Raw genomic sequence first — 9,516 nt, forward strand, 5'->3', positions numbered from 1 at the left:
TCTTTCTCAAGCCAGTCACCACAGGCGTGTCACAAAAGAGGTATAAATTAAAGTCAGCAGGGCCAAACGCTCTCCAGGGTCAGGAGATCCCCGTGACAGGCTCTTGCTGGAATCAGAGACATTTTTTCAAATGAATGTTCAACGGAACAGTCATGGTAATGCGGCGGGATGCTTTTTTCCATGTTTGATTTTATTTTCCTCATTATGGTCAGTAAAAGCAGCACATGAGTAATACTTGGGATTTGGATTTTCTTAAGATCGCCTTACCCCATGACTCGTGGAGACTGCAGTTATGTGGCCGGGTTAGAGTCCATAAACTTGTTTTCAGGATGTTTTAAAGCTATGCGTAATACTTTTTTACACAAAACACAAAATCGTCCAGGGCTGGTGTCATTGGAAGCGCAGTAATAGAGGATTAACCTGCGACATACGCAGCACGGGTTTGGAACAGCTCAGGCCGAGCTTTTGGAAGTGGTTCCCTTAAACTCACTCTCCGACAAGAATTTACAAGATTAGAAGCATGTAGTATCGCCTGTCCGGTGTATATTAAACAGGAAGTCAAACAGAGGCGTGGAACTTTGGCTCAGTTCGGTCTGGTTTTTATCCCCCAGGGGACTTGGGAACTTCTGTTTTGAGTGATCGCCCCATTTTCCCCGGACAGATCTCAAAAACAGCTTCGGATAAAAGACGCCCGAATAAAAGGCTTTATGTCTTTATGAATTTAAACAGTCGCAGAGGGGTCCCCCCCCCCTCCCCGATCTTCAATCCAGTCTTCTGAAAGCTTGTCCAATGCTATTCATCATTTCAATGACTTCCTGTTAAATCATGTGCATTCGGAGAGTGCGCCGACACTTTTTCATCTTTCGTTGAAAATGGGCAACAGCCGAAACCCCCGTAACCTCCCGACTCACGGCAAACCCATTCAGAGCCCCGGGACGTGGAGGAGCGCACCACGGAGGCAGACGGATTTTAGGCCGTCGCCGGATTTGTACCTGAGATTCAGCCTAATCCGCTCTCAAATACCTCAAACAGCTGGGTGTTATTCTTTCAGCTTACGGTCTGGCAGGTGTGTAACCGGACCCTTATTAGCAGCTTGACAGATTAAAATATTCCACAGAAAAAAAAGCATTTCAAGAGGGAGGGTGACTGGAGGATGGTGTGGAGGAGATGAAAGGGGGAAAGGTTCTCGCAGGTGTGAGGTAAATGGATTCATGTAGACAGGGAGAGAGTTTTTGCCATCATGTTATTTTTTTTCCAGTCCTAAAAGAAATGTATAAAGGTGACAGGTTTGCGTTAAAACATCGCAAAGATCTGTTCCCATCTTGTGTTAACCAAAGCATGTGGACAAAGACGTTGCTATGCAAACGAAATGCGCCAAGGAGGAGGAGGAGGAAAAGAAGAAGACGAAGAAGAAAGGACAATGCGAAGCACGACAGCATGTGTTTCACTTTGTGCCGCATTTCCATGCCGACTGATGTGTTTCCAAGGGCAGGTCCGGAGGGCGAGAACGTCAGAGGCTTTACTGTAATGTGCGATGACAGAACTGCCCCCCCCCCCGCACTATCTGCACCCCCGAAGCCCTGTCCCACCGCCCTGCGCTCTTCTGACGGAGAGCCCGTCCAAAGATACGCCGGAGGATAAACACAGCCCCGGCGCGGCACGGCAAGGAGCCTGCGCTCCTCCGGAGCAGGAGTTTATCTAAAAAGCGAACCACAACAAAAGCGGTGGGACACAGAGGACAGCGGGGACGAGGGCCGCTCGCACGCTCCTCGGGCCAGATTGATCGGCCTCCAAAACCAACGCGGGGCAAGCCTTCGGCGGGACGCTCGAAACCCACGTTCCCCCTCCATGCTCTGGCCGCCTCGGGCATGGAGGAATCGGCTCCTCTCTGAAACCCGAGACCGAGCATTTGCCAGTCAGGTGTCGGATGAAGAATAGAGTCGTTCCGGAGGTTGGAGGACAGAGCGGAACTTCTGTTGTGGTAATGCGCTGCTCTGAAAACGGATTTATTGATCAGTTTCCTGGTAAACGCCCTCATACAAAGGTTTAGATTTGGTTTGAAAGTTGATACACACACCTGGGTGTGATCGGGTGTGTAGGGGAGGGACAATAAACCTCTAGTTATTAATACAGTTAATTATGAAAACAGATGCTAATCCTTCCAGGAATTATTTTGAATAACATTTCCGTATATCATAAAAGAACCACATTACATAAATACTCCTAAATATATCTTTATAAAGGTATATAAGTATAAAGGAATAGATAAGTAATATACAAGTATATAAGCAATATGTAATTGTTTCTTGAAACTAAACATATTTCGCATCATATTTCAGTCCCATACTAACTGCCAGAGTTTAAGTTTGTCACGTCACACGGACTTCTACTTGTCAAGGACCATCATGGCTATATATCCTCTACAAATGTACTTATGTATCTATCCACTCTGACTCAAAGACCCAAAACATGCTTCCTCTTCCTGTCAACAAACTGTGGACAGATTTATTTTCAAATCAATACAGTATTTGAATAAATAGGCCATGATGATCATGTCATGTGTTCGAGCTGATTTCCAGTCTCCTCATGATAGTGAAATATTTTTCAGTCTCTACAGAGGACACTGCAATGACCAACAGCCGACGAAAGCCTTGAACCTGTTACAGGAAGTGTCTGGTCAGATTCGAGAGGCAACACATGCCCAGCAGGTGATGTGAGCGAGTCAGCTCCGTGACAGGATGCTACTTGGTAGCGTTAGTTAATATTACCTTTTTTTCAATAAACTGCCGACTGCAGTCTTAGCCTGTGTTCATTGCTTCCATTACGTGACAGAACCTAATCAAACAGGCCTGTAACCTTATCTGCGGAGTTTTGCAGAATATCTGCAGCTACGTTACAAGGCATGTAAGATGGTTCTCCCTTCCTCAAACTTGAACCTCCAAGATGACGTTGCCTCTGATCCACTACAACTATGAATCTGCTCACTTTCCCAAAAGCTGGAGCTCCAGAACACTGGAAGCCCTATCGCATGTCTGATCTCCTAATCCTTACACGGGCAACTTCAGTCTTACATCAGAACATCGGTCGCCACCGTAGCAATTTCCTTCCAAGCTGTTCCTGAGACCTCACACACAGACCTCACTTGGCACCTCAGATGGCACCAGATTGCGATCAGCAGACCGTAGGCACAGCAGCTCTTGAGCTTTCCCAGAGATGCTATGGGTGCCACCAGTTATTACAGCATACCACAGAGCTGCTAATTGTTTTTAAGAGGCCTCTCACACTTTCTCAACAGACAAGCCAAAGAACTTGCTTTGGCCCTGCAGATCTGCATTAGTCATAAATCTGTTTTAGCCAATCAGCAAAGATGGGGTCATTTAAAAAAAAAACAAAAAAACAAAAAACAATCGACTCCAATTCCCTCTGTTAGATGTGCGACTTCAAAAAGCTAATCCGTGCCCTCCCAGATTCCAGTGATGCCGCAGCTTTTCGAAGGCGATGCCCTACCTCTGACTGTTGGCAGAGGAAATACATGACCAGGCATTAATTGGCCTTGCCTTCTGGGCATTAACTGTCACAGTGGAAAGATGGGATTTCATTTGCTTATATTAGGTTCTTCCTTGTTGTCCACGGTCCATCAATTGATGTCCGTGATAGTGACATCTTCATCGTGTCTCTCTGCCTCAGCTCTTAAGTCCACTGTGTCTGGTACTGTCAAACTCTCTGCTCACTCTTGCTTTGCCAGTTCTCCTTTAAAAGATGGAAAATAAACTGTTTGGCTACTGGATCACCAGCTGGTAACGTAACCACGCTCCAATCAGACCGGGCCTGTCAAACATGATTTGGGGCATGTCGACCGAAACCTGAAAGTTTGTTTTCCACCAGCTCGCCGCTTTCTCATGGAGAACAATGCACAGTATGCAACCTGATATTAGGTGGCAATCATGCACCAGCTACTAAAACACAGCTATGTTGCAACATAAGACAACAATAAGTGCTATTCTTCTCGAGCAAACCAGACATCTTCAAAGTTTGCATCACACAAACACAGCACACACTTTCATTTGCAGGTCTGAATCTGCAAAAAAAAAAAAAAAAAAAAAGTTTATCACCAGCACTTTTGTCTCTCATGCTAGCAGAACTTTAACCACTAAGTCCTTTATCGTGATGATAGCTCAACTTTTTTATACTTTCTCTCTTTATTCACACAAACAAAATAAATAAACACATGTCAAATCAAAGGTTCTATGCTTATAAATATGGTTTCTAATCTTGGACAAGTCCTTACAGATTGGCAAGGTATAGTGCTGTGATATAGGCTCTCAAATAGTTTTCAAATTGCTCTCTCCTTGCACTTACAAAGGGTGTCAGCTTTCGGATCGCTCTCAAATTGCACTTATACAGGTTGTTAAATAATTTTCAAATGGCTCTCACGTTGCGGATTAATGACCTGTCAAATTGTTTTCAAATAGCTCTCAATATTTGACGTTGATCCTCCAAGGCATGGAACTCGTTTTTTGCATGTTTTGAATTTTCGACTATATATATATATATATATATATATATATATATATATATATATATATATTTTCGATTTCATCTTCGCCTAGTATCATCCCTGTTCTGTTTTTACAGTGATGATGAAAAGCGCTTGGAGCAACGCGCTATTTGCGCATTCTAACACCTTGTAACAACACCCTTCAAATTCGGCCTACAAAAATAAACCCCGACTCATCCCCCACAGTACCTACACTGTACATAACTCTTTCCTAATGGTCATGCCTGAGGTCTAATCACTTAGATGTTTTATTTTTAAAACGTATAACAGTTATTTCTTCCAAAATTATCTTTGGACAAATACTGCCGTGGAAACGTTCCCGTTAACGTTTTACGACCGCTCTTCTGATTAATCAAGTTTAGAGTTCTTCACAGAAGCCCATCGACCAACGGGAAGAGGAGGAAGATGTTCCAGTTTGATTGAGGGTGAGTCTATTTGAAAAGAATTACGTCGAAAACTCGATGCTATTTTTACAGCGATAACTTTGGAATTTGATGTCATTAAATTAACAAGCCTGTTCGAAGGGTGTGTATAAAGAGGAAGGGCTATCCAAATCCCACCGTAGAATATTACAAAAATGGAATGCGATATAAAACGTTTAAAAACTGACTAGAAAAGGATTATAAAGTTGAGTTGCAGTATACAATTCCCCGACATTCTAATCATACCAGGCTTACATTAACATACTTTAACAAAGGCAAAGCCAAGCAGTATTTTAACAGGGGTAACTTACTTCCTTTTTATATCTGAAAAGGCGAATTGCCTCCATTCAGTAATGTGAGGTAGGGTTTTTTTTTCTTTGCGTTAGTGTATAAATAGTTTTTATAGCCTTGTCACCTGTACCAACTCGCACCAACTTAATAATGTCATTAGTCTGTCTCACTGGTGCGGTGGGCAGCATTTGGGGCGACACACCGACACGTTAGCCCGGCGTGTATCCCTCGCTGGCGCGACCGCACACACCCGAGGTGTGACCCGGCCGCGCTCGTTGCCCTTTCATGGAGCCGTGCCAACAGCCGCGGCTGCCTCTGCTACCTGGCGTACAGAAGCTTTGATCTGACCAGACCAACTGCTTCCTTCGCGTAAAGTACGGGCCCAACGCATAATCGCATTAAATCAAAACGTGTTTACGCGCGACACCATGACGCACCGGTCTCCACTATTGCACGGCTCCATTTACTGTTCAAGGTGCACTGTACTGCTGCAATGTACTGGTGCACGCAGCCGACTCCTATATCTGAAGTCCATTTGGCTACTCGCAGTACATAATGCGACGTTTACGTCAGTTGGAGATATAAAATATAAAATTATGGCCGCGGTCTCCCAGAACCTCTGCCTGTCTACTTTAAGCAATCGTTCCCGTAATAAGTTACGACACCAAGTTTGCTGTTAAACTCAAAGAGGCATTTTATTTTATTTTTTTGGGAGGGGGGGGGGGGGGGGGGGTATGGGGGGTCACAGCAAATAAAACGAAGCGATTCATTAGAAAACCGCGCAGTGTCCTGCGTAACCTGATACTTTAATACAGAGTGCGCTCACTGAGCAATCCCGTATCACACGCAGGCTTTCATCTTTCCAGCGCTGTGCCATTGCATTTTCTTTTTACGGCCACTCCAGTAGGCACGCCTGATTAATAAATTGTCTTTGATAAATATTAGGTTTCGCTCCGTATTCCCATCTGGAAACAATGACGCGCCCTCGCTCCATGACATCGAACCTGCAACAGAAATGATGTGGCAGAAACTGAAAGGCCTCTTATCATATTTTTTCAACCAGAGGCACGTTAATAAAGTTAATAAAGTCGAAGCATTTTTCGAATCATAAATAATAAACCTATAAAAATGCAGACCTTAAAACAACCATGCCTCAGAGATGAGCTATCTGCAAGTGCTCCGTGTCTTTGCTGGAGCGGATTATATGGGAACCTCTGGTTAAACGCTACATGAGAAATTTTGTTGCGGTTATGAGCTTGGCTGCCTTTTCTTACGTCGCATTCTTTTTTTTCACGTATAGAGCTTTATTATCTGGGAACGTATTTCCCTACGCAAATACGCCTAAGCGCCGAAGAAGAGCAGCGCCTTTTCGAGTTATTAAATTATTTTATTAAGTTTTCATAGCACAAAACAATGAAAATATTACGCCGGCCCGTGCATGCAGTTGGCGTTGGGGCTTTTGGTCCGTGGTGAAAGCCCTCCGTTTGTCTCTCGTCTTTTTATTAACCAAGGCGAATCTGTCGTGTTACGCGCAAAAGAAAACTCAGATTAATCTGTATTAAAATGCCAGTGCAAGTAGTATTAATCGTGATGGATTTCTTGGATAACACCTTCCTGGCAAAGAGAGAGAGAGAAACACAGAGAGAGAGCGAACATTAAAAAAAAACCTTCCTTTGAATGAAAATGATCCCGGTGTTGAAAGGAGCAAGGAGGAAGATGTGTGATAGGGGGGAGAAACATTAACAGACAGGCAGGGGAGGCCGAGGAATTCACGTTCATGTTTTCTCAGTGCTAGCATTATCAGTATTAAAGTGGGAAGGAGTGTTATTCCTGCAGATGTTACTAATAGGCTAACAGAGTGCACCGCTGAAAGAAAAGGGAAGGAGGGATGGAAGAATGAGAGGAGAGATGAGAGAGAGAGAGAGAGAGAGAGAGAGAGAGAGAGAGAGAGAGAGAGAGAGAGAGAGAGAGAGAGAGAGAGAGAGAGTGGGAGGGAGGATGGGCCTACGAAGTTATGGCTAAATCATACTAGACCCATGTTAGTGTAATCAGGATGTTTGAGGCAATCCTTGAGACGGCAAGAAGCACCAACTTGGTGTATTTATATTTGACCCCCTTCAAAGTGATTACATAAATGTGTTTCAATGGAGAAATCCATATTTTTTCTGAGGAAAAGGTAAGAACAGACACTGCCTTCGTGCTCTGAACAAAAGCCCAAATTCCAGCAGCCCAAAGAGAGGTGGCAAAGTGGATTCAAAGAAGGGAAATAAGCGAAACAATACATCCTCAAGGTGGATGTGCTTCGCAAGCTGTAATTCACCAGAGTCTGGAAACGGAGAGAAGAGTTCAGAAGTGCTAGTCTGGGGTGTAGCTCATGTACTCTGCACCTATTTAATGTAAAATGATGACAGACAGATGCAAAGCTGGAAAAAATCCACACAGAGCTCTCCCTAATTTACCTCAAGATGTGGGCGTTTAACGGAGACAGAGAGGGCTACGGGGGCTTTCTCTGTCCGTTAAGTGTCTAGCGGACATCTCGGAGCCGTCAGAGAAGGCTCAAACCGTGCTCAGCCTCCTTTCCTGGCCTCCGCTAATCCCTGTGATCCACAAACCGCAGAAATGTACAACCCAGATGCTCGGAGGACTCGCCTCTAGTCAGGGACTGTCGAGACTGTCAGGACACAAAGACCTGGGGGGGGGGGGGGTGAAAGAGAGAGAGAGTTTCATGCTGATCTATTTTTTTGTTTGTTTTGTTTTTCTTTTATTTATTTTCTATCCGCTGTAAAACTCTTACTCATTTGTATATTAACAAGGCATTTACATATACTTTATTGCTAAGGTAACAGGTATTTTCTGCTGTCATGCCAATAAAGCACATTTGATTTGAATTGATTGGATGAGATCTGAGTGTGGTAAAGAGAGAGCAAGTGTGTGTGTGAGAGAGAGAGAGATTGAGAGAGAGGGAGGACTCTTTCTGTACAGGCACGAGGAATTCCTGCAGGATATTGTAGTAATTTGCCAAGAATTGGTTTTCATGAAAGGGTTCATGTCAAACGGAGGGAATTCCCCCTCCCCCCTGGCATGCTGGCTTATGTACAGAGCTGCAGTTAGGCCGCAGTCTCATAGCACTAATGTACCAGCGTGATTAGGGCGTGACAGGAAGGATGACCCACTATGAAGGAGGTGACTGTCTGTGGTTTTGCCCATGACAGGAATATCTACCTTGTTATTGGCCCGGGTCACGCAGAAAGCAGGCAGGTGTAGTATAGTGTAGTATGTTTTTTTTATATATATATATATTCAGGCAAGCATATACAATACAGCACACAGTTGAAGGTTGTGCATTGAACCCAGGCTTAAAGTGAAATATTGGCAGGAATACTCAGAAATACAACAAGGGGTTGGGGGAGTGTGTGTGTGTGTGTGTGTCTGTGTGAGAGAGAGAGAGAGAGAGAGAGAGAGAGAGAGAGAGAGAGAAAGAGTGTGTAGGAGTTTGATTTTTCATAAATCCAACAACAGAGATGAACCCAGACAGGAGGGTCTAGCCCCTGTGTATGTCATCAGACCTCTACTCTCGTGGAGTCCTGTCTGTAAATCCCTCTTTCAGCTCTGTGTGTCTGTCTGCGTTAGCGTCTGCTGGGCTGAAAGCACAAACAGAAGGCGGCTAAAACCTTTCTATCATCTGTTTGTCAGAAGCAGCAATTATCGGCCCAGTCTTTGCACCCTGGGACTTACATACCAGATTCTCCAGCACCGAACAGCTCTGTTAAAAACAGAAGTGCTCAGACCGGGACCCACCTGCCACGCGAGCCACCCGACAGAGCCGTTGTGACCAGCGCCCGTGGGATTACACGTCCCTGCCCTGGCAGGAAGAGAGTGCGGCAGGCCCATGTCGTATTCCACATTCATATGCACTCATCACACCGTGGCAGGTCAGCACAGCCTCGTGTGTTGCTTCTCTCTCGCCTCAGAGCATAAGGGCTGTATTTTTGTATATACACGAAGGTGTGGTGTGCTGCTGCCGAGAGAGGCCTTTGTGGTTTGTGCTTTCTTTGATTTATTTTGATAGGCTGCGCCCATGTCAAACGCTCTTGCCGGCTCTCAGCGAAATCCCCCGGGCTTACATCGACGGCCGCTGCGTTGGAATTAACACCCTTAACACTGCGGCTCCACATTAACACCAGCCACGTTTGTTCTGGTCCTACCGGACCCAAAACGCGCCCCAGAAGAGTTCAACCGTCTCAG

This window comes from Electrophorus electricus, chromosome 11 (genome assembly GCF_013358815.1).
Source record: "Electrophorus electricus isolate fEleEle1 chromosome 11, fEleEle1.pri, whole genome shotgun sequence".
Lineage (NCBI taxonomy): Eukaryota > Metazoa > Chordata > Actinopteri > Gymnotiformes > Gymnotidae > Electrophorus > Electrophorus electricus.